Here is a 24,719-nt window from a genome sequence, read left to right on the forward strand (position 1 = left end):
GCAAATATTTACTCCATTTAGTAATATGCCTTTTTGCTTTAATTATAGTGCCTTTCATTAAATTATTTTAGTTTAATATATAATATAAATTACTTTGAAGGTATAAATTATTTGATTTAATAAATTATACTTACATTTGGAATTAGGGAGTTACCCACCTCCTTAATAAATTAACTTATACATTATAATAAACTAAGAGAAACAAAGAATGCTCAGGAAAAATAAATAGACCCATGATCATCATATATTAAATCAGCAGCATGAATAAGGTGGTGGTGAAAATTGAGTACTGATGAAGGGAAAGGTGTTAGATCATTGTATGACAGAGACAAACCTGAAACCTTAGTAACTCTTCCCACAGTGATTCAATAAATAAATATAAGAAGAAAAAATAAATTATGAAAAAAACTGTCCTATCTTGTAATAAGACCACTATATAACTCCACAATTTAAAATTGTAAGTAGTGAATTTATTAATTAATTGCATAAACAGGAACACTCTTTCCAGACTTACCATTCTGCGAATGCCTGAAGTTTCTGTTTCCCACTATGTGCTTATTCAGAGATAGTATAATTCTGAAATGTGCAGAGTAGTTTCTGTTTTCAGGAATAGTTACCTTGATAGATTCTAAACATTTTCATTATGGTGCCTCAGACACAGGTAGAAACCTGTGGATTAAATTGTGGATTGGAAGAAGAAACATTGTTTCTTAAACACCATCAATACCAGCTAAGGAGAAGCATCTTTTAGAAGTGTAAGAAGGTCAAATAGAAAAATATATTTATTAAACTCACATTTTTCATGTGGGAAATATGTAATATATGGTATTATACTCTTACCTTACTTGGATCAAAAATATGCTTAAGTATATAAATTCATTTCATTCCTAACCACTGTTTCCTAAAGTGAGCAATGCCATCCCAGAAATGTTAAATCAATTCAAGGGGTGGTAGTCACCTATGTGCAATTGGAGGTGACTTTTATCTGTATTCTTAAAGAAGGTAGAGGAGAGAATACTGAGTAAATTTCCACATGGGGAGAGTACTGAGTAATTTTTTTTCCTGAAAAGATGGTGGTAAGCCAAATACGTTTTAGAACCTCTTAATAAAAAACACACCACTACGTTCTCAGGGTAACATTAATAATTCCCTTATTATAGAGTAAGAAGTAGCTTTCTAATTATTAGGTTGGTCAAGTATAAAAGACAAAACTAAGGAAGACCAGAGAATAAGAGAACGGTCTTTCTTACAGTGAGCACCATAAATACTGACAATTAGGAGTCTGTAACTTTGGTATGTATAGTCAATATAACTATTTATTTTGAAGGCTTCCTAGGAATTAAAGATGGAAAACATCACATACTTAGCTCAGATAACTTATAAAAGCATTGTTTTAAATTTTTATCTACTCTTTTGTTACATCCTTCTGTTTTGCTATTAAAGTTGGGGGGTAGTGGGAGAAAGGTTAGCTATAAATACCACACAGGGTGAATAAATAGTATCTGGAGAGAGTCATATTTTTATAGATGAATATCTAGAAATTATGAGCATACCTGTTGAAAAAAAACGTATAATATACTAGAATTCTAGATGTCTATGATTAGTTTGGTTAAACTAATGCATATGTAGGAGAGTTTGAAAAATAATTGAGATAAAGGTAAAATTTCTGAGGTTTATGTATACCTTGTTACTTAAAAGAATAATGGAAGGGTTGGAAGGTATTTTTAATGAAAGATTTAGCCAAGGCTCCAGAAATCTCTAGTTTCAAGTGTCAAGAGGTGAGTGGGGCATGAGAATTTATTTCTGTCGGAAGTTCCTGGAAGACTTTATGATTTTTTCATTTCATTTCATCATCCTGTTATTCGTCGATTGCCTCGAGCAGGCCCCAGTAACGTCTCTTTCATCCTAGCCCTGAGATTATATTCAAGGCTCTTTAGGAGAATGAGACCCATCATTGTTACTGGTATTTGGCATATTTGGTACGCCACGGGGAGTTTGCCAGACTCTGCCCTGTGGGCAGGCTACATTCGATAGCCTGCAAGTTTGTCCAAAGTAGGAATGAGACAATAAGATGTCATAAAAAAAAAAGCTCTGATAAGATGTCGTGCGGCCGCGAATGCGGCCGTGCGGTTCTGGGATCTGAATTTTATAGACTCTGAGTCTTGGCCGCTGTTGGGATTACACGGCGCCAGGGGGCCAGGTGGTGGGTGTGACCCCCGCCTACTGGAATTTGGAGGATCTGGGTGGAAGATGCTCGACTCCAATCCGAGTAGGCTTGGAGGTCTCGGCCCCGGAACCCGCGTGGCTTTGTCCCTCTGCCAGTACCTTCATGTGTGCGGAGAGTGGTCTCAGCATGGTGGTGGCTGGTCCTGGAGGTCTTCGGCTGCCGGAGCCCTGGTCGGGGCGGGGAGGAAAGCTCAACCTGCTCCCCTCCAAGGGGTCCCGGGAAGGAACACCCAGGCGCGGGGGCAGAAGACTGCACTGTTCTCGTCCGGGATCTGGATTTTATAGTCTCTGAGTCTTGGCCGCTGATGGGATTACACGGCGCCAGGGGGCCAGGTGGTGGGTGTGACCCCCGCCTACTGGAATTTGGAGGATCTGGGTGGAAGATGCTCAACTACAATCCGAGTAGGCTTGGAGGTCTCGGCCCCGGAACCCGCGTGGCTTTGTCCCTCTGCCAGTACCTTCATGTGTGCAGAGAGTGGTCTCAGCATGGTGGTGGCTGGTCCTGGAGGTCTTCGGCTGCCGGAGCCCTGGTCGGGGTGGGGAGGAAAGCTCAACCCGCTCCCCTCCAAGGGGCCCCAGGAAGGAACACCCAGGCGCGGGGGCAGAAGACTGCACTGTTCTCGTCCTGGAAGACTTTATGATAATGAAGAAGAAAAGACCCTATCTAGTAAAGTCAACACTCAGTTGGTTTGAAAGATCAAACGCTGATTTCCTTCAATCTCAAACCAACACATTTGCATACACATGTGTGCGCACATATCACATACACATGGTAACTAGGGAACCCATTGTCTCTCTCAGAAATGACATTTCTTTCAAATTCTTTACATAACTAACACTCTATGCAAATTTATTTCTTGAAAACTTCCCAAAATAAAAAGAGAAATGTGGCCAAAATGGAGAAATTCTGCACCACATATTCCCCTGCCATGAAACGAAGTTTTGCAAAACTAAAATAGAACAAGAATTTTGAGAATCAAAATAATCTCCTGAAACCTAACTCTCTCACAGTAGATATTCTCATATGTTTTTGTTTTCACCAACAATATTTCACATCTGTAAGTCAACTAAAATTAAAAGAGATTTTGAAGCCTCAATTTGGTTGGTCATTCCTCTGAGGGACAGGTGTGCTTCTGTATAGAATACTTAAAAGGGCCTCTAGTTGGCTTAGTTGGTGGGTTGGATAAGTCACTCATTATCCATGTATCCTTTGGGTCAATATAAATTGAAAGTAGCTTCTTCTTGACTCATACAGCTATTTTCAAGGAAGAATTTTTTTTCTGATAGACTTTCCTATATCTTTCCAAAAGCTGAAATATTGTGTGCTTATTAAGTGATAAAATCTTCTCCATACTTTTCTTAGAGAACAAAGAAAAATAAAATGGAAATGCTTGAAGAAAAATTAAAAAAAGTTAAGGTGAATAATTTCACACTGAACAATGTAGCATTAATGAGAATTTCAAGGTAACACCAAAGTCTATTATTTTGTGTGATGAGAAAAGAACATTCAGAAATTCACTATTGTTTAAAAACTAAATATTTAACTTATTAAAATTTGATATGAAAAAACTTCTAAGTTTTGCCAAGTATTATTATTCTATGTCTAGCACATTATTTAAAAATCATTTGGAAGGGTTTTCATTAAAAGTTATTTCAAAAATGTTACATTTTATACATTAGTTCCTTTTCAAGTTCTATTCTGAAATAAACAAAATCTTTTTGAATATTAATTTTGTCTTACATATGTAACCAAACTTAAAAATTCATACTACATAATAGAATTGTTATCTATTTCAAAACAGTACATAAGATAAACTTTTCTTTTAAAATCACAACTATTGTAATAATGGATTTAAGTTTACAAGGCTGTTGCTCTAGTAGATCAAAATGTTGTTTAAAACTATTTAAAAAGTTATGTAAATTCCAAAAAGTCATTTTTTTAGTTCAAACACATTTATTCTCCTAAACACTTTATACCCAACCTTAAATCTTTGCGTGGTTGAAAGACGAATCTATAGAAGACAATTAGCATGCAAATTAATGGAGAGATTTTTTAAACATATTTTGTTTTTTGTGCCATACTCTGTATAGTTTCTGTGCTATCTCTCTGGTCTCTTAATGGAGATAGTTTTGCACCAATGGTATTAGTGAAGCTCTGGGACTATCCAGAATGGGTGCTCTCTCTGATCGCTGAAGAAATTATGGGGCTAGACAGATGGTAGAGTGAATAAGGTAATTGCATGCAACTAGACTAGGTTTGATCCCTGGCACCCCATATGATCCATCAAACCCTACTAGGAGTGATCTCTGATTGCAGAACCAAAAGTAAGCTGGACATGGCCCAAAAAGCCAAAAAGAAAAAGAAATTGAAATTAGTTATACTTGCCTCAACAGTATGAGGGTATCAATAACCAGAGAGTTCAGCTGGAACACCACCTGAAATCTTACTGATAATCTGAACATTTTATAGTTACTCTATATTGATCCTATACTTTAGGGAAGTGTGATGGAATTGCTACAAAGTCCAATTCCTTATTGTCAGGATAAAATCATGACTTAATTTACTGCATGCAGTTTTTGGGATCTGATATAAATGTCAAACAGCAAATCCCTTGAGTTTGAGGAGCTTCTTAGGTAAAGGTGAAGGTAAAGGTAAAGGCCCTCCCGTTGATCGTCGATTTGCTCGAGCGGGCCCAGTAACGTCTCCATTGGAGACTTTGTTGTTACTGTGTTTGGCATATCGAATACTCTCGGTAGCTTGCCGGGCTCTCCGAGAGGGGCGGAGGAATCGAACTCGGGTCGGCCATGTTGGCCGCTTGTAAGGTGAACTCTCATAAAATAGTTTCCATAATGCAGTGTAATTCTAGATGGAAAGCATATACTCTCACAAGGCCTATTCTAGTACATTTCTAATTCCTCTTTGGCTCTTGTATTTTTTTGCCCTTTTTTGGCATAACTACTTTTCACCAAATTCACAATATTACTAGAAACAATGAGTAATTACCCAACAAGTTTCATCAAGAAAATTCCCACGAAGTTACATGAACCAACTTCTTTTGAAAATCTTATGTATAAAGGAAAGAAATCTCGATTTGCTCAAGCGGGCCCAGTAACGTCTCCATTGGAGACTTTGTTGTTACTGTGTTTGGCATATGGAATACGTCACGGGGAGCTTGCCAGGCTCTGCCAGGCGGGCGAGATACTCTCGGTAGCTTGCCGGACTCTCCGAGAGGGGCGGAGGAATCGAACTCGGGTCGGCCATGTTGGCTGCGTGCAAGGCAAACGCCCTACCGCTGTGCTATCGCTCTAGCCCACAGTATAGAAATCATTATTCTACCGTTTATACTGAGTGAATGTGGGAAAAGGTCCACATCCTTTCTGACTTCTTAAAAGAGGGATCGCTCTTTCATTGTCTTTATTGCAGATCCTAAGACCCAAAAAGAGAGACAGACAGACAGAGACAAACGACAGAGACAGAGAATAATCCAGTGTTTGCCACAGTGGCAGGTGGTCGGATGGTGTGATAGATGGGGAAGGAAACTGCAATAATTGGTGGTGGGAGAAATACACTGGTGAAGTCATGGGTGTTTGAACATTATATGACTGAAGTTCAATCATGAACAACTTTGTAAATGTGTATGTCACTGTGATTAAATTAAAAAATAAATGAAAGACATTTTAATTGAAAAAATAAAATAGAAATTATTCTTCCCTCATTATTATTGGGAGGAGGTACCTCCTGCCCAGTGCTAAAGAGGTCCAGGGACGCTTCCTGTGACTCTTGGCTAAGCTGACCCAAGGTTCAAGGTAGGATTTAAGGATGCAATGCTACTAGAGTTATGCATTGCCAGTGATTAGCTGGGTTACCTAAACATTACTCAGGACTTTTTAGGGCTTCATCTGAATATTCCTGTGCTCCACATGCTGCTAGAGATAGAACCTATGTGAATTGCAAGCAAAACATGTTCCTAGCACATCATAGGGTCCCCTGAACTTCACAAGGAATTATTGCTGAATACAAAGCCAGAAGTTAGCCACGAATATTGCTGAGTGTGTCCTCGAAAACAAAACAAAAACTTTTGTGTATATTGGACCAAATTTTTATCTATCCCTTGGAAAGTTTCCTAGTGAATCACATTATATATATATACATATATATATCCCAATTTAAAACATTATGATTCATTTTTGTGATAAAGTAAAGAGTTTCTGTTATCCTACCTACTTCCTAATATCTACCTACTTCTTCATATGGATGTGACAAACAAAATTTACAGTAAGAATTAAGCTAAGAGAAATGGTGGTAGAATTCCTAAATTCCCAGTTTTAATACTGGTGGTCATGAGTATAAACCCAAAATTTACTCAAATTTTTAAAAAATACTGTTTATTTTTAAAAAGAGAATGATAATTTTTCAAATTAATAAAGTGAAAGTAGGAGGAATCCAGAATTTATAAATATGAATAAGCAAGTATCTCAGAAAGCTTATGGGGCTCTTGATACTAGTTTTTCAGTATTGTGGGTAGAAATATAAGTTAAAATGTGCCACCTGCTGAATATAAATATCATACGCTACTTAAAAATAATTAAATGGGGGAAAATAAATGATTCACTCACTGATCTAAGTGTTCAAGAAATAAAGTATAAACATTAAGAGGATTAAAAAACAAGCCCTATAATAAATATTTAGAATATTTTGGTTATTTAATTTGGATTTAAAAGGACTTTTTTCCATTTACATCAGTGAAGAGAGACTAGAGGGTTTCATTTCTTCTAAACGAACTAAGTAAGAAAGGGAGGTTAGTTATAAGGAGAACTGTCGGTCTACTAATGTACTTTGTATCAATCAGACAACAGGGGAAGACATGGCTGGCTTTACCAGAACCTAGACTTTTAGGAATGAAGCAGTTTGTCATGGAGTTTATTATATAAATCCAAGCCCTTTTTTTTTTCTTACTGCACTTATCCTAGGAAGAAATATTTCTCTTTCATGGGAGATGCTCTTGACCATCTTCTCCCACTTTTTAAATACCATCCCCTATGAAGTTACTTCATATCTAAGTAAAGTGCACATCAGACAATGATGAAATTTTATTAGTCACTAACAATCTTACAGTTGCTTCTTACAAGAATGAATAGTCAAAGAAAAAGAATGAATCAGGATCAAGGGGTTCTCCTTGGAAGAATATTCAATAAATTAATTCTTTCAAAGCGTATTGAGTGAAATAGATTTCCATATCTAGAATTCAGCTGTTACCAGGAAATTGTTTTACCTCTAGAATAGACTGTGCCAATGTAGACATTTTAAAAAGACTCAGCAGTAAACTGAACTGAAGGAATATTAGCAGCATACTTCTTTATGTTGTAAAGGCCACAGCTATTCTTTGGGATTTGGAGCACCAGTTTGGTATAAGAATGCACTCCACCCACTCTTCAAACCAGCCTCCATGCCGGTGTTGAACATATGGTCTTTCAGGGAAACTGTCTGCTACTTCCCCAGAGCTTCTTGTGTTTCCAAAGAACATCATGTTTCGGGAGGGAAGGCAGAGAATTGCTCTTAAACCCTAGTACCTCAACCAACTCAAACAAAAATTTTGAATGAAGGCTTGGGTAGAACGGAAGCACTGTAGCACTGTCCTTCCATTGTTCATCAACTCGCTCAAGCGGGCACCAGTAACGTCTCACAACAAATTGTGAGATTTGTTGTTACTGTTTTTGGCATATCGAATACGTCATGGGTAGCTTGCCAGGCTTTGCCATGCAGGCTAGATACTCTAGGTAGCTTGCCAGGCTCTCCAAGAGGTGTGGAGGAATTGAAACCGGGTCAGCCACATGCAAGGCAAACACCCTCCACTGTGCTATAAACATTCGATGTGGGTGCATACCCCATAGTGCTTGGAGTTTCCTCCTCCTCTTTGCTCAGGAATACTTCTGACAACATATGGGGCACCATATGAGATAATGGGACTAAATTCATGTCAGCTGCATGTAAGGCAAGTGCCATAACCTCTGTACTTTTGGTTAGCCCCTAGAAATATGTTTGACTTTTAAGAGGAAGAAGTCAGACAAAACCCTTGTTCTCCCAGAAGGAATACTGGAATGGATGGATGTACACGATAGTTTCAGAGAATCAAAGACTCAAGATTTGTCTAAAATTTGATAGGGATGTAGGAAAGAACAGAAGTCTTTGGAGTGATTAAGAGAATTAGGGAAGGAAAATGATTCTGAGTGCAATAAGATGTGCTATTAGTCACTGATAATTCTATCCTAGACTCCCAAAAGAGAGTTAAGAGTTCTGAACAACAAAAAATGATCCTAGCACAGAGCTAGAGCTGTAGCTCTAAAGGTTATGGGAGAACATGCTATGACAGACATATTTATAGTAATTGGCATTAACCTTAGTTAAATTATTGCTACATTAGTTGGATGGGAGCAGGGAACATGGGCACAAGGATTAATCATGCATCTTGAAAATACAATATATGAAGACTTTGAGGCCCCCATATTAGCAATTATCTTTCAGAGAATACACATCACATTTTTTCTCTAACAAGAGGAAACTTACATAATTTTCTATGACATTTTTCAAAATGATTCAAGATTTTTTGGGGGAATGGATTTGGGGGTCTCTGTTTATCATTGGAGGCCAATGAAATACTAGTGATTAAAACAGAGTTGGCCTTTTAACCATTCTACTATCTCTCCAATCCCAAGGTTTAAGAAAATTATATAGTGGGCTTCCTTGTGCCAATTATGAAGTTTCACAAATTCTCTATTCATGTCCAAATATTCTCTGCCTGAACTCTTATCCACCAACCCACCCTGAATTTTGAAGCAAATACCAAATATATTATTATATACCATATGTCACTATGTCTAAAAAAGGTGTCATTTTTCAAAATGTGAATATATAAACATTGAACAAGTTTTTATAATATTAACAACATATAAGTAAAGAAATTTTAAGGTAAGTAAAATGTGTCTTTCATCTAGTATATGGGATTGAGCCAGACAATCAAATGTGATGAATAACATGACACACTTTATCCAGATTGATGGAACATTAGCAAATGATATTGAAATACTTAATAAAAGTATTCATGTGGTTGATTTAAGTACCTAGTTCTGAGAATATTTTAGTAGTAATAAAATGAACTTACCTTCAGTCAAGGAGAAATAATATCTCTTGGTTCCATGCAGGCAAGAAGAAACGAATTTCAATTTTTGCTTTAGAATGAAATCTTTTCTCTTGCTCCAGTAAGAAATAGAGTGATATACAAGCAAAAACATTGTTGATATGATAAAGCAATAATAAGTACACTTGTAATAATGTTTCTACATTTCAATGCAACCCTCTTTTTATCTGAGTATAAAAATTTCAAAAAAACAACTAAGTTGCCCAACAAAATCACTTAACTATGTATAGGTTAGACTCTTTGTACGTATAGAACCTGGGTATTTGATAATCCTGCAGCTCTATCTGGAAAAATATAAAGAACATGCTTGTTCCATGCCCGATATTAAGTCTATTTCCAAAAAAGTTCAGACGAACAGACGCCATTGGGCTACACTAGCATGCGACAGGGACAAATGGAGATGTTACTGGCGCCCGCTCGAGCAAATCGACGATTAACGGGAAGTCAAGTGATCAAGTGATCCAAAAAAGGTAAGATTTGAGTTGACAAGAGGCAACCTATGTGTTTTACATTTTTAAATCCTGCAAATGGGTGAAGTCATTCTATGTTTGTCCCTATCCTTCTGATTCATTTCAAGAAACATGCCTAAAAGGAGAATGATGGGAAGGAAGGGAGGCAAGAGAGAGAGACAGAGACAGAGACAGAGAGAGAGAAACAGAGAGAGAGGCTGTGGAGTCGGTGTGGGGGCAAAAGGGAAATCGAGGACACCAGTGACAGAAATGTGTACTGGTGAAGGGATGAGTGTTGATGACTGAAACTCAATCATGAACAACTTTGTTAATGTGTATCTCAAGGTGATTCCATTAAAAATATTTTTAAAGAGGCAAACTATAGACAGAAATTATTAGTAGTCTTTTCAATAAATGATGATGTGGACCCAGATATTCACAAACAAAAGAATATTGGATCCCTGACTTATATAACCACAAATGAAGTAAAATTATAGATTCAAATCCATACAACCATAACATCCTAGAAGGAGACAAGAAAAAAATATTCCTTGACTTTGGCCTTGGTAATGACTATTTGGAATTGACATTAGAAACAAGTAACAAAAGAAATAACAACCTAGGATTCCATCAAAGCTTCTTCCCAATGAATGAAACATATGCAAAATGAAAAGGGAACTTTAGAGTTGGATAAAATATTTACAAGATAATATTAGATTAGAGGTTAATATAAGATTATGGGTTAATAACTAGAGAAAAATTCATTCCATTCAACAATAAAAAATACTGCTACCCCATTTGGGAAAGCTTCCTTGCACCACATCTGCCTGTGCTAAAGACTTTCTCTTAGTGAAGTTCAGAGGATCATGTGCAGTGCTGGGTCTAGAACCATGGTCAGATGCTTTCCAGACAAGTGCCTTACCGCTATACTTTCTTTCCTTATTACTGATATAATTTTTAAAGAAATAAATAATCTAAACAGAATTTTCTTTACTCAAGATACATATACAAATGGCCAAAAAAGGTCTATGAAAAAGTATTAAATGCCACTAAACATTGCATGTGAAAGCCACAATGGGAGATCTTTACATAGCTTTTAGAATGACTTTTGTCAGAAAGACAAAAAATGGTCTTAGCAGATATTGCAAATTGATGAAGCACATGCCTAGCATATGTGAGAGCTTAAGTGCATTATCAAGCACCGTATGGCCCTAGAGCATTGCTGGATATAACTTTGGTGTCTCCAAAATACCACTAGATGTGCCACTTGAAAAAACATTTCCACTCAAAAAGAGCTAAAAATAGATGTTAAAGACAAGGAGAAAGGGAACACGTTACTTTCTACATTTTATTTTATTGGAAATATAAATTTATAAAACTGTAGCCAAACTTTCACATATGCAGGAAATAAAATCATTATTTCACAAAGGTATCTGCATCCCAAAGTTCATTGCCTCATTCTTCACTGTAGCTGGGGATTGAAAGCATCTTAGTGTTTATTTACAGAGCATTGAAAATATAAAATATATTATCATAAATAAATATAATAAATCTTATCATTTGCAGCAACATTGATGTATTCTGATGGTATTAAGCTAAGTGAAATTAGTGAGACAGAGGAAGACGTATGATCTCATTTATACATGAAGCCTTAAAAATATAAAAAGTCAAACTCAAAGACAAGAAAAAAACGGCAATGGTTGTTGTTAAGGATTTGGGACAGGGAAATGAGAAAATGTTGGTCAAAGGCAACAGACTTTCAAGGATAAGAATAATAAATTTTGGGTTTTTTTTTGCTTTAAGGATCACATCCAGTGTTGCTCAGGGGTTATTCCAGGCTCTGCACTCAGGAGCTACTCATGGCAGTGCTCGGGGGACCATATGGGATACTGGGCCAGCTACTTGCAAGGCAAATGTCTTCCCTGCTATACTATTGCTCCAGCCCCAAGATTAACAAATCTTGGTTATCATGGTATGGCATCATGGCATGCCAAATACATAGCATGGTAACTGTAGTTATCAGGGCTCTATTACACACTAGAAAAGAAAGCTAAAAGATAAAGCTTATCCCAGAAGACAGAGACATAGAACATCCTGACTGTATGACAGGCTGTCTCATGGGGGCAGCTTGGAGGAGGGGCAGATTGAGTTTCCCTCCCTGCCCCAACAGAACCCCAGCAACCAAAAACCTCCAGAACTCAACCACAACCATACTCAAGGCCGCTCTCTACAGTCTCAAAGGAGCCTCATCCAGGAGAGAACTGCAGAAAACCCAGGTATGCGGGACCCACGACTGAAATCTCCAAGCCTCCTCCCCCCAGCTCCCAAATTTTCCAGTAGTTTGGCAGTCACATCCATAAACTGTCCCTGGTGCCATGTAATCTCATCAACGGCCAAGAAGAGAGCAACATGGGTTTTATCCAATCTGCTCTGTAATCGTACTCTAAATTTCAAAATTCCTGGAGAACACGGCCACATTTACAGCCATGCAACCTCTCATACTCTAGCCCACTGATGTACAAAGGTAGCACACGTTTGTTTGGGTTTAACATACATGCTTCTAAACTCTTATGCAAGGGCTAAAATGGCTCCAGGATGAAATTCAGCATTCTTCCCACACTTTCTTTATACATTTTCCTCTTATGGTGGTGGAAAGGTTCATGGTGGTGGGGTTGGTGTTTGAATATTCAATGTAATAAATTATTGTGGACAACTTTATAAAAATAAAATTAACTTAAAAAATGAAGTTTAAAGTTTCTCATTATAAATTATACCAGGCAACAAACGCTTATAGTGGTGATCCATTCATGATAGATGTATATATATAATTATTATGCTGCACATCTTACACTTAAACAATGTCAATTACATATTAATTAATTTGGAGTTAAGAAAGGGTATTTTACAGAAGGTATATTGCTGGAGGTAGGCTCTTGGGAAATACCAGCAGAGAAATGAAAGAGCAAGAGAGGAAGAAAAATGCAGGTAATAAAGGAATTTTTATAAAGCAAGCTATCACAGTGTTTAACTAGAAGTTAATTTTTCTACAGAAAGCTTTGAGCCAGTGTAAATTACATACCTCAAATTTATCCCAACTGAGAAGTTATTTTTATATCCATACTCGTCAGTATTCAATTAAAGAATATTCCTAGGTAGTGCTTTAATTATTTGCTTTTCCCATCCTGGAATTGGGGACAAATAAGTGATATCTAGAAAGGGTAGTAGAAAATTCCTAGACAGAGAAATACACTTGGAATTTGGCTAGAATGTACTGAACAGGTAAAGGCAAGGTGCTATGGGTAGAATTCTGACATGGCATAAAATGGTTTCTGTTTTGTCATATTTTTGACACAGTTCTCTGGATATTTCTAGAGAAAATCATTGTGTCTTGGGAGTATGACTTTTGTTACATGTGTTTCACATGTGTATATATTATATATAATAAAATACAGTATAGTCTCAAGGAAAAATTAAATTATGCAGTTTGCTGCAACTTGAGAAAAAAATGGAGGATGTCAAGCTGAGTGAGAGAAGCCAAAGGGAGGAGTAAAAGTAAGATTGATCTTCCTCATATGAGGTATATAGGGAAATTATACATGAGTATAGCCAATACTAATTTATAATGAACCTTGGGAACTAAGTAGTGTAGTGAGGACACTAGATTATGAGAGAGTAAGAAGCCAGCAATGATGGAGCTGAACTAGAGGGACACAGGGGCATGGGCATGGAATCCTGGGGACTTTGGTAGTGAGGAGGTAAGGTAACTATGTATATACCAGAGCGATAGCACAGCGGGTAGGGCGTTTGCCTTGCATGTAGCCAACGTGGCCGACCCGAGTTCGATTCCTCCGCCCCTCTCGGAGAGCCCGGCAAGCTACCGAGAGTATTCGATATGCCAGACACAGTAACAACAAAGTCTCCAATGGAGACGTTACTGGGCCCGCTCGAGCAAATCGATGATCAACGGGAGGGCCTTTACTTTTACTTTTACCATAAATGTCAACACATTATAAATATATTATATAAAGCTTAATAAGAATACATTAATTATTTCCATGAATTGACCTTATTCAATGAGTATTACAATTTTCTGTTTACAAATGCAAATTAAGAGTCAGTGTAGGCAAAAAAAAAAAATCAAGGATAGAAAACTATTTCTAACTAACCTCAAAGTACAAAGGTTAAGGTTTGCTTGGGACCAAATGGTGATTGGCTGATGATATAGTAACGTCCCATGCTCTTAACACGGAAGACAGGACTTATGGTCCATCTGACACCAAGAAGCGAACAGGTGACATTCCATGCTTCCTCACATTCAGCCCCTGCAGATAACAGAAGGCCAGACCAAGTGCACTGGTTCCACTGGTCTCTGTTCCCTTTTCCCACCCAAGACAACTTAAAATTCTACTAAGTCTCTCCCAGGTGTGGCTCTATCCCAACCTTGCCTGTGACCAGGAGGATCTGCCTGGGAATGCACCCCAATAAATTTTTCCTATTTCTTTACTTGTCTCGTCCTCTGTCAGTGCCTGTTGAGGTCTTCCACCCATCACAAAGTTGAATATTCTGTTTTTCAAATAGCCAAAAATTTCACAGAAAATTTACTGAACTGTAGATATGAGACTTGATCTGTAAGAGGAATGTGGTAATCCTCACTCCAAGGGCGTGTTGTGAGGATTAATAAAACACTATAAAATGGGACAATATATTAGAAACTCTATGAATGATAATCATCCTGCAATTATTATTGTCTACATTTCATATGCTTTGGTTACCAGAGCAGGAATAATTGCTGGTTAAACATTGGCTTGATTTCTTTTCTTCTTTATAACATCTCTGTGTGTGGTAGGCAAAATAATGACCCTCACAAAATGACCACTAATGCCTAGTACCTATGAGTATGTTAAATTACATGGTATGTGGACTTTGTGAGTATTATTTAAAGAATAATTTCAAGCTGGGAAGATTGTCTTGGATTATCTGGGCAGACCTAACCAGTTTAATCACCAGGTAAAAGTGAGACAAATAGGTCACTTAGACTGACTGGCTTGGAAGATGAAGGAGGAAAGCACCAGGAAAAAAGTACGATAGTTTCTAGAAACAAAAAATTAAGGGAACATATGTTGCTTTCCTTAGAACCTTCCACAAGAAAACTAATTCAGCTGCTGTTTTGCACGTAGGTTAATAAAACCTATTTTGAATTTCTGACCTCCAGAACTGAAAATTTGTTGTTGTTAGACAGTAACTTTGCTCCAGTAATGAAGGGTAGCTAATATAATATACAACAAAAAAAAATACATTGTAAAATATTTATCTAGTAAAATGTTTCTTTATAAGTTCGAGCACAGGAGGGCATCATTGTTTCTATAGATGGGTCTAAGGCAATTATCTGCTCTTGTTGATAAATGGTGCTCTTGTCGATGAAGAAAAAGCCTGCACTGAAGCTATGTTTATCAGAATAACCACTTTGTTTCTTTTCTATTCATAGTACAATTATCCAAAATTAAAACAATACATTAGAAAGTATTTGGAGATTTTTCTACTGTGTTTCTATGTTCAGTCTGATGAAATTGGTAACTGGAAGGCACCCATTCTTCAGCATTCACTCAGAGAGAGAGAGAGAGAGAGAGAGAGAGAGAGAGAGCTTGGTTACTGGGGCAGAAAGATGCTATCACCACAATTTGCTTGTCCTAGAAAGAAGATTTTCAGGCAAGAATTGTGATAGAACCTATTCCTATAAATTTAATAGTTTAAAACTCTGGCAGTTCTGCATTTTTCTTGGCATTGAATAGTCTAATAAATTAAGCAAACCATTTTAAGATGAATGATTTACCACTTACTCTGGTTTTTTAATGTATAGCCATCATCTAATCTCCTAGTTAATGTCATTTACTCTGCACTTGATAACAGAGCATTTTAGACTAGATGGACATAAATCATGGATGTTCCTATATTGTGTGTATTTTTGTATCAGAAAGTACAGTTTAAAATAGTCAAAAAGCCCATTTTCCTCTGATAAAAAGTCAAGATTTATTATTAAATTTAATATAGGAGAATAAATTTTTAACTTAATATGTTGTCAATATGTAATTGAATTCCCTTGATTTTTGGGGGGCACGCCTGGCAGTGCTCAGGTTTTACTCCTTACTCTGTGCTCACGACTTATTCTTGGCAGTGCTTAGGAGATTATATATGGTGTCGGAGATCAAACCCAGGTCAGCCACATGCTAGGCAAGTACCCTACCGTCTGAACTCGGGTCCAACCCTCTGTGTTTTTCTTATCCTATTCTCTTTCTATGATATGCTTCACGTTGAATATTTTCAAGACTGTATTACTCTGAAGAAAAAAATGCCACGCAATTAACGTTAATGTCTTTTAATTGCTGATTATTGAGCTTTTGCAGTTATTTTTCTAGAAAAAAACATAGATTTACACATATGCTACTAATAATTCATTTAATAATTTCTGCTGGTAAAAACAAGCTTAGGCCAAACTTATGAACAACATATTCACCTTACTTAAAATTTGTTGTGAAATTAAGGTTTACCACAGCAGAAATAAAGTTGCTCCAAATCAGATAGCCCTTGTTCAGTAATAGGACTAGAACAACTTAGACAGTGTTAGACAGCTTAAATTCAAGCCTTAAATAGTATTAGTTTTTTCCTGTCTAAACTAATCTGAAATATGTAAATGTCCAGTATTTAAATTTTAATTTTACAGTAATTTTAAATTAATTATGTGAAATGTTTTATGTGCCATAGAGTTTATGATTATGACATAGGGTTTCCCTCCTCTCCACTTAATTTTCAATATATAAAAATTCTTCTAAGAATATATGTATATATATGCACATATTGTATGTATGATATTTATACATACATATTTATGTATATGTATCATATATATATAAAACCATTCATCATCCATATTGATCTATTCACTAGCCATTGAACATTCAGATTTTTTCCATATTCTGGCTATTTTACTTAGCACTTCAATGAACTTAAATGTTCATACTGTAGCACTGTCCTCCCGTTGTTCATCAATTTACTTGAGCAGGCCCAGTAACATCTCCATTTTGAGACTTGTTGTTACAGTGTTTGGTGTATTGAATACATCACGGGTAGCTTCCCAGGCTTTGCTGTGCAAGTGAGATGCTCTCGGTAGCTTGCCGGGCTCTCTGAGAGGCGTGGAGGAAGCTGGATGCACGCAAGGCAAACGTCCTACTGCTGTGCTATTGTTCCAGCCCAATGTGCTCATACATCTTTTCAAATTGGTGTCTTTGTATTTTTGAAATAGACACAAAGTGGAATATCTGGGTCACATGAAAACTCTTGTCTTAGTTTTTTGAGAAATTTCAATACTATTTTCCATAGAGGCTGGACTAGACAGAATTCTACAAATTGTGAATGAGGGTTCCTTTATTTTCCACATATCTACCAACACTGATTGTTTCTAGTATTTTAGGTACATGCCATAATCACTGGTGTAAGATGACATATCATGTAAACAACTTTTTAAAACTATTACGATCACAATTGTGCCCCAGAAAATCAAGTACCTAGGAATCAGCTTAACTAAGGAAGTAAAGGACCTGTACAAAGAAAACTACAAAACGCTACTTCAGGAAATAAAAGAGGACACGGGGAAATGGAAAAATATCCCCGGCTCATGGAAAGGGAGAATCAACACCATCAAAATGGTAATACTTCCCAAAGCACTGTACAAATTCAATGCAATCCCTATAAGGATACCCATGACATCCTTCAAAGAAATGGAGCAAACACTCCTGAAATTTATATGGAACAATAAGCCCCCACGAATAGCTAAAGCAATTCTTGGGAAAAAGAAAATGGGAGGAATCAAACTTCCTAACTTCAAACTCTACTACAAGGCAGTAATAATTAAAACAGCATGGTACTGGAACAAAGGCAGAGCTGCAGACCAATGGAACAAAGTTGAATATACTGACATTTCCTCCCAAACATATAATCATCTAATCTTTGATAAGGGGGCAAGAAAAGTGAAATGGAGCAGGGAGAGCCTCTTTAATAAACTATGCTGGCAAAACTGGACGGCTACATGCAAAAAAGTGGGCTCAGATCTCTGCCTAACACCATGCACAAAAGTAAGATCGAAATGGATTTATGACCTCAACATCAGACCAGAATCCATAATGTTTATTGAAGACAAAGTCAGCAAAACTCTCCATGATATTGAAGCTAATGGTATTTTCAAAGATGTCACGCCACTGGCCGAGCAAGTGAAAACAGAGATAGACAAATGGGACTATCTTAAACTAAGAAGCTTTTGCACCTCAAAAGAAACAGTGACCAAAATACAAAGACAGCCTACAGAGTGGGAAAGGATATTCACCAAATATACAACCGACAAGGGGTTGATATCAAAGATATACAAGGTACTGGTTAAACTCCACAAGAAAAAATCACCCAACCCCATCAAAAAATGGGGCGAGGAAATGAACAGAAACTTTCGCAAAGAAGAAATCCGAATGGCAAAAAGGCACATGAGAAAATGCTCTACATCACTAATCATCAGAGAGATGCAGATCAAAACCACAATGAGATATCATTTCACACCACAGAGACTGGCCCACATCCACAAGAACAAAAGCAAACGGTGCTGGCACGGATGTGGCGAGAAAGGGACCCTCCTTCACTGCTGGTGGGAATGCCGACTAGTCCAACCCTTTTGGAAAACAGTATGGAGGATTCTCAAAAAATTAGAATTTGATCTGCCATTTGACCCAGCTATAACACTCCTGGGAATATATCCCAGAGAGGCAAAAAGGTATAGTCGAAGTGACATCTGCAATTGTTTGTTCATTGCAGCACTCTTTACAATAGCCAGAATCTGGAAAAAACCTGAGTGCCCAAGAGCAGATGACTGGTTAAAGAAACTTTGGTACATTTACACAATGGAGTACTATGTAGCTCTTAGAAAAGATGAAGTCATGAAATTTACATACAAGTGGTACTACATGGAAAGTATCATGTTAAGCGAAATGAGTAAGAAAGAGTGGGATAGACACAGAAAGATTGCATTCATCTCGGGAACATAAAGCAACAAAAAGGGAGACTAACACCCATGAATGGCTGAGAGTAGTACCAGGAATTTTGCTCCATGATTTCAAGGCCAGCCGCACGTGCTAGGTGAAAAGGAAGCTCAGACAGAGAAGAGAGAACCAAATAAAGGGTGTTGTGAGGATCCTCCCAGGGTGGGAGAAGCATGCTAAAAGTAGTCTATAGACCAAACATGATTGCCACTCAATGCCTCTCTTGCAAAACACAGTACCCAAAAGAAGAGAGAGAGAACAAGGGGGAATACCCTGCCACAGAGGCAGGGTGGGACGGGGGGGATAGTGGGTGGGGAGGATGCTGGGACCAGTGGTGGTGGATGATGCGTACTGGTGGAGGGATGGGTACTTGATCATTATATAACTGAAACCCAAGCACAAAATTTGAAAGTCTATAACTGTACCTCATGGTGTTTCACTAATAAAAAAATTTTAAAAATAAAATAAAATCAGAAAAAATAATAAAACTATTACGATCACGATCATCCTGTTGCTCGTCAATTGCCTCGAGCAGGCACCAGTAACATCTCCTTCGCCCTAGCCCTGAGATTTAAAAAGTGCCATATTCAAGGCTCTTTCAGGATTAGGAGAATGAGACCCATCATTGTTACTGGTATTTGGCATACTGGGTACATCATGGGGAGTTTTCTAAACTCTGCCGTGTGGGCAGGCTATACTCGGTAGCCTGCAAGGTTTTCCAAATCAAGAATGAGATGATAAGATGTCGTGCGGCATGCTTCCAGAAGCTGGGTTTTATAGTCTCTGGGTCTTGGCCATTGATGGGATTACAAGGCGCTGCGGCGGGGGGGGGGGGGGGGGGGGGGCAGAGGAGGGGGGTGACAGTTGGTGGGTTTGACCCTTGCCTACTGGAAGATGGAGGATCTGGGTGGACGATCCTCAGCCCCGATCTGAGCAGGCTTGGAAATCTCAGCCCCGGGACCCACATGCCTTTGTTCTTCTGTCGGTACCTTCAGGCATGTGGAGAGTGGTCTCAGCATGGTTGTTAACTATCAAGTGTCCATATTTGATACATAATATGAATTTAAATAATCTAGAGCGCTTATAATTTATTATTTAGGTATACTATTGTTTTTTAATCTGGTTTTGTTTTTCTTTAAACAAAATTCATAACTACATCCTAAATGGATTTATTATTTACTAAATGGATTATTATTTACTATGCAAGATGAGACTCCAGTCAAGCCTTAAGGAACTATATAGAAATTCTGAAATACTTTCTAAAGAGAAAGAATACATTTCTGTATATTTTTGACCTCAAAAGTTTATGGCAGCTTAAATACCTTGTCTTATTTTTAACTGAAATAAGAGTAGAATGATATAAAAATAATGCTATCGACATGATGAATAAGGCAATAAGGTTTAGACTACAGGACAATGCTGTTTTGATAAAGTATAGTCATTACTTGATATTATGAAAATGGGTTTTGGGTAATTTTTTATATACCAAAATAACAGTCATATCCTAAGCAAAACAAACCACTATCATAACATGTTTCTATTAGGCATAATAAACAAAATTTGTCTCTTTTCTCTCCTACTGTGGAATCTGAATAAGAAATAGAACTCAATATAGGCTATATCTGCAGAATTTTAACTGGTATATAAGCATTTCAGATTATTCTGAAAATATGTGCACGCACCTTTCAGTGTCATGAAATCTCCTAAGCAACGACAAAATACCTAATGTTCTTTAAAAGAAAAAATATATGAACTCAGGCCATGTTAGATAGACAATGGACTACAGCAAATGTTTTGTGAGGATGGTGTCCACATTTAATCCCCAGTACCACATTGCCCCCTTAATATTCTAGGGTATGATACCAAGCACAAAACCAAGGCTTGTCCCTGAGAACCACAGGTGCGGTCCAAAAATCAAACCAAACATGCAAAAATATTAGCTCAAAGTGACTGCCATAAGTTCTGATTCGTGATGCCACCTATAGTATCAGTTAGACTTCCAATGTACGTTTATAAACCTTCTCTATATTTTTTATGAGAGAAAAGGGGATCCTGTTTAATAGATGTTCACCTTAGGATGCCAGATATAATTGACCCCTAAGGGAAGTCACATGATGGGCCCTCCTGGACTCTTTAATGCATTCTCCTTTTCTAGCCAGCAACTCTGAAAACAAAGAAATTTCTTCAACCGAACAGATTTTAACAAAAACCCTACTCATACTACATATTTGCATAGGACAGGGGGCATTGAAAGAATGAAATATTTCTATCTTATATGATTGAAACAAATGTTTGTTCCATGTGTTTTGCCCTGGCTGAAAACTTTTGACACATATTAATTAACCAATAATTTGAGTTTAAATATTATAAGCCAAACCAAAAGTGGCCTTCAACTAACTCTAAAGAAATTATTATAATTTAGAAATCTGATAGTGGAAAAAATGAAAAAAAAAAACAAATTAATCCTTTTTGTGGAGAGGTTTTCTAAGCAGTGCTCAGGGAGTCTCAAGGATCACTCCCAATTGTACTTCTCCAGGTTACACAAGTTATGATGGCTCAGTTTTACCTGGGTTACTCTGGTGGGTGGGGTCCGTTAGAGATGTACCCAGCAGTGATGGGGTATTAAACACAGGGCCTGACACATACAAGGCATTTTACCAGCCCTTTGAGATATTGTTCTGATGACCAAAACAAATTAATTAACACAAGTTATACCAATACAACTCAGTGACATGGATATGAATCAAATACTAAGTTCAAACTTCAAAGATTGGGGTTTGAATATATGTGACAGCTGCTTATATAAAAACCTCAATTTTTTTTTTAGTACTTTGACTATTTCATTGTTTTATTTTTTTTCCAGGAATATTTTTACTTCTGTCACTCTGAATTTTCACCTTTGAGTTTTAACTATTAGTCCTAAGTAATAAATAATTTAATTTTGAGAAAGAAACCTTGGAAACATTAAGTCTATCCCCACTCCTCCCAAGGCATCTATTAACTATGTTGAGTACTAATTGAAACAGGAAGTGAGTGAGGCATATCCCTTTTTCACAGATAGGACATTCATTTCCAGGTCACTCATTTATCTGTCTCTCCAGCTCTGGATGCATCTGGGACCTTGACTCATGTACTCTCCAGTTCTGCTAATGCAAAGGTATACCTTCCACTTTCTTGAGTAACTCAGATTTTTTTTATTATTATTAAAAAATAAAAAACAGAATAATCAGAATAGATTTACAGATTTAACAAACAATTCAAAGCAGTTATATTGTACCAAAGAAACAAAAAAAATACATTATTATCATTTAAGATAATTAAATTAGCTAAAAAAAACCCTCAATTTCCAATTTACCTCTAGTGGAAGTGGTACACATAAACACAGCTAATAACAATATAATTCTGAAGAATCATTTGGAAGCGATTTTATACAGCAACAAAGATTGATTTATTCAGAACTTTGTTGTAGCTGTGTTTTTTAAATAATTATATTGCAGAGAGTGTTACAAATATACAATAAATAGAAAATCTGAGGGATATTATCAATCAAATATGGAAAACTACGATAAAATAAATTTCTCCCCAGAAGATGTGTCTGGGAAATTAAGGAATCAGTGCAGAGGAGGTGAGATTTGGTGCTGTTTTATGTATTGTTATTTGTTTATTAATTTATGTATCCATTCAGCAAATATTCATCGAGTTCCTTAGGTTTCTGATAAAACATTATAGATGTTAGAAATAAATAGGTTACAGTAACAGACAAGAATCCAAGTACACACAAAATTTTCATTCCTGAGAGACAGAGAATAAATAAGGTAAGCAACATCTGTAGTAGGATGAAAATCAGTGCTAAAGACAAAAAGCACAGATGGAGGAAAAGGTAAAGGAGGCTGACGCTTCAGTAGCATGTATAGACAAGATTTTATACAGAAGGTCACATTTACAAAATTTCTAAAGAAAAACAGAGAATGGACCTATACATTCTACTATGGGCAGTTCATTCCAAACAATATGATGTTCTTAGCTAAGGAAGAGCTAATCTGTTGACCAGAAGAAAGAAAGTGAATAAAGTTGGAAAGGAAGTCACATAAATCTAAAGAACTTTGCTTTTTATTAGTGAGTTGTCTTGTCATTGGAAACTTTGAGCAAAAGCTTCACAGGGTCTTGTTTTTATTTAAATCAGTTCACTCTGCATAAAAAATAAAGTGGGGAACTGGAAAAAAGATATCAATTACAAGGGTCAATGATCTTGAACAGAGATGATAATGTTTTCAACAAAAGCAGAAGTAGAGAGGAGATAAGAAGTAGTCATAGTCAAATATATTTTGAAGGAAATGAGGACAGAATTTGCCAGTCTTTAGTGGGTCAGTATTCTTTAAGACCACCCCCTAGGTTCTATTACATGCTAAGACTCTTTAGATTTGATCATAGTCCTAGCAGCTATGATTTATTACAGCAAAAGGATAGCAAGGAAACAAAATCAGCAAAGGACAAGGATATGTGAAAAAGCTGGAGAAAACCAGTCACTAGTCTTCCAAAAGTCCACTGACTATGGAGTCACTTGGAATATACTTAATTTCTTCAGTAATGAATTATGACAGCATACGTGAAACATGATATATCAGGAAAACCATTTTATGGCTGTGCCTATGGTCTTTTGGAGGGTCTTGCCACAAATGTACCCTCTGCCAGCATGAACAAAAGAGTCCGTTCTCCCAGAAGGAAATAGGGTCTTATATGAATATTGTTTGCCCAGACGATTTAGGCACCACAAATCACCCTGATAAGTTAGGGCATGATGGGAAACCTCCAGAAATATATGTGTCACTAATGCCAGTGAATGGCAAATTATGAAAGTAGAACTTCTAAGTGTAGTCCTGGGCCGGCTTTGTTGACTGATTTATGCATGAGGAAATAATACATATTACTTAATAATACCAGCTCTATGCTAGGCAAATTGTTTTGGGCCCTGGTAAGCCATTTAACTACATTTACTGACTTGATTAATTAACATTTAGATGCAAACATCCTTTTCTAATCAATCATACGTGTTATAAATTGTTGCATAACAAGGTAGATAAGAATTATTAACTTAAAATAATAAATCTCCATTACTGCATAGCTCCTGTGAGAGACATTTTAGAACAACTTAGCTAGAAGTTCTTGGTTCAGAATATCATGAACACACAATCTACATATCAGCTGTGTTGCCATATGAAGGCTTGACTGAAGTTGAAACATCTGCTTGCAAGAGAAACCATTTATTTGTCTGGAAAATCAGCTAGCTAGTTAATCATGGGAGACTTTATTTCTCTACACCTGGGCTCTGACACGGATTGCTTGAGCATTCTTATCACATGGCCTTGCCTATGTCAGAGCAAGAGATGAAAAATGTTCAAGACAAGAACTTCTATGTGTTTGTGACTTTCCCTTGCAGAGGCCACACTGTCAATTCCATAATATTTTATTCATAACATGGATCAACAATACCCACTGTGGAAAAAAACTATAAAGGATGTGGATACTGGAGGCAAGAGGATTGGAAACTAACTTGGAGATTATCTACCATCCTAGATCTCATTAAATTTTAATTCCTCTTTTCCCTGTGACAAAAGTTGATTCTTAAAGCACAGTGAACATGAAACAAATGATTACTCAAAACTTTTATATAAAGACATTGCATTTTAAAATAATGTGCATTTCAAGCACATGGAATTGCCGGGATAGTCTTTATACATATATATATTCACACATATATAATTAATCAATGACAC

The sequence above is a fragment of the Sorex fumeus genome, unplaced genomic scaffold, assembly GCF_029834395.1.
Source record: "Sorex fumeus unplaced genomic scaffold, SorFum_2.1 ptg000015l, whole genome shotgun sequence".
Taxonomy (NCBI): domain Eukaryota; kingdom Metazoa; phylum Chordata; class Mammalia; order Eulipotyphla; family Soricidae; genus Sorex; species Sorex fumeus.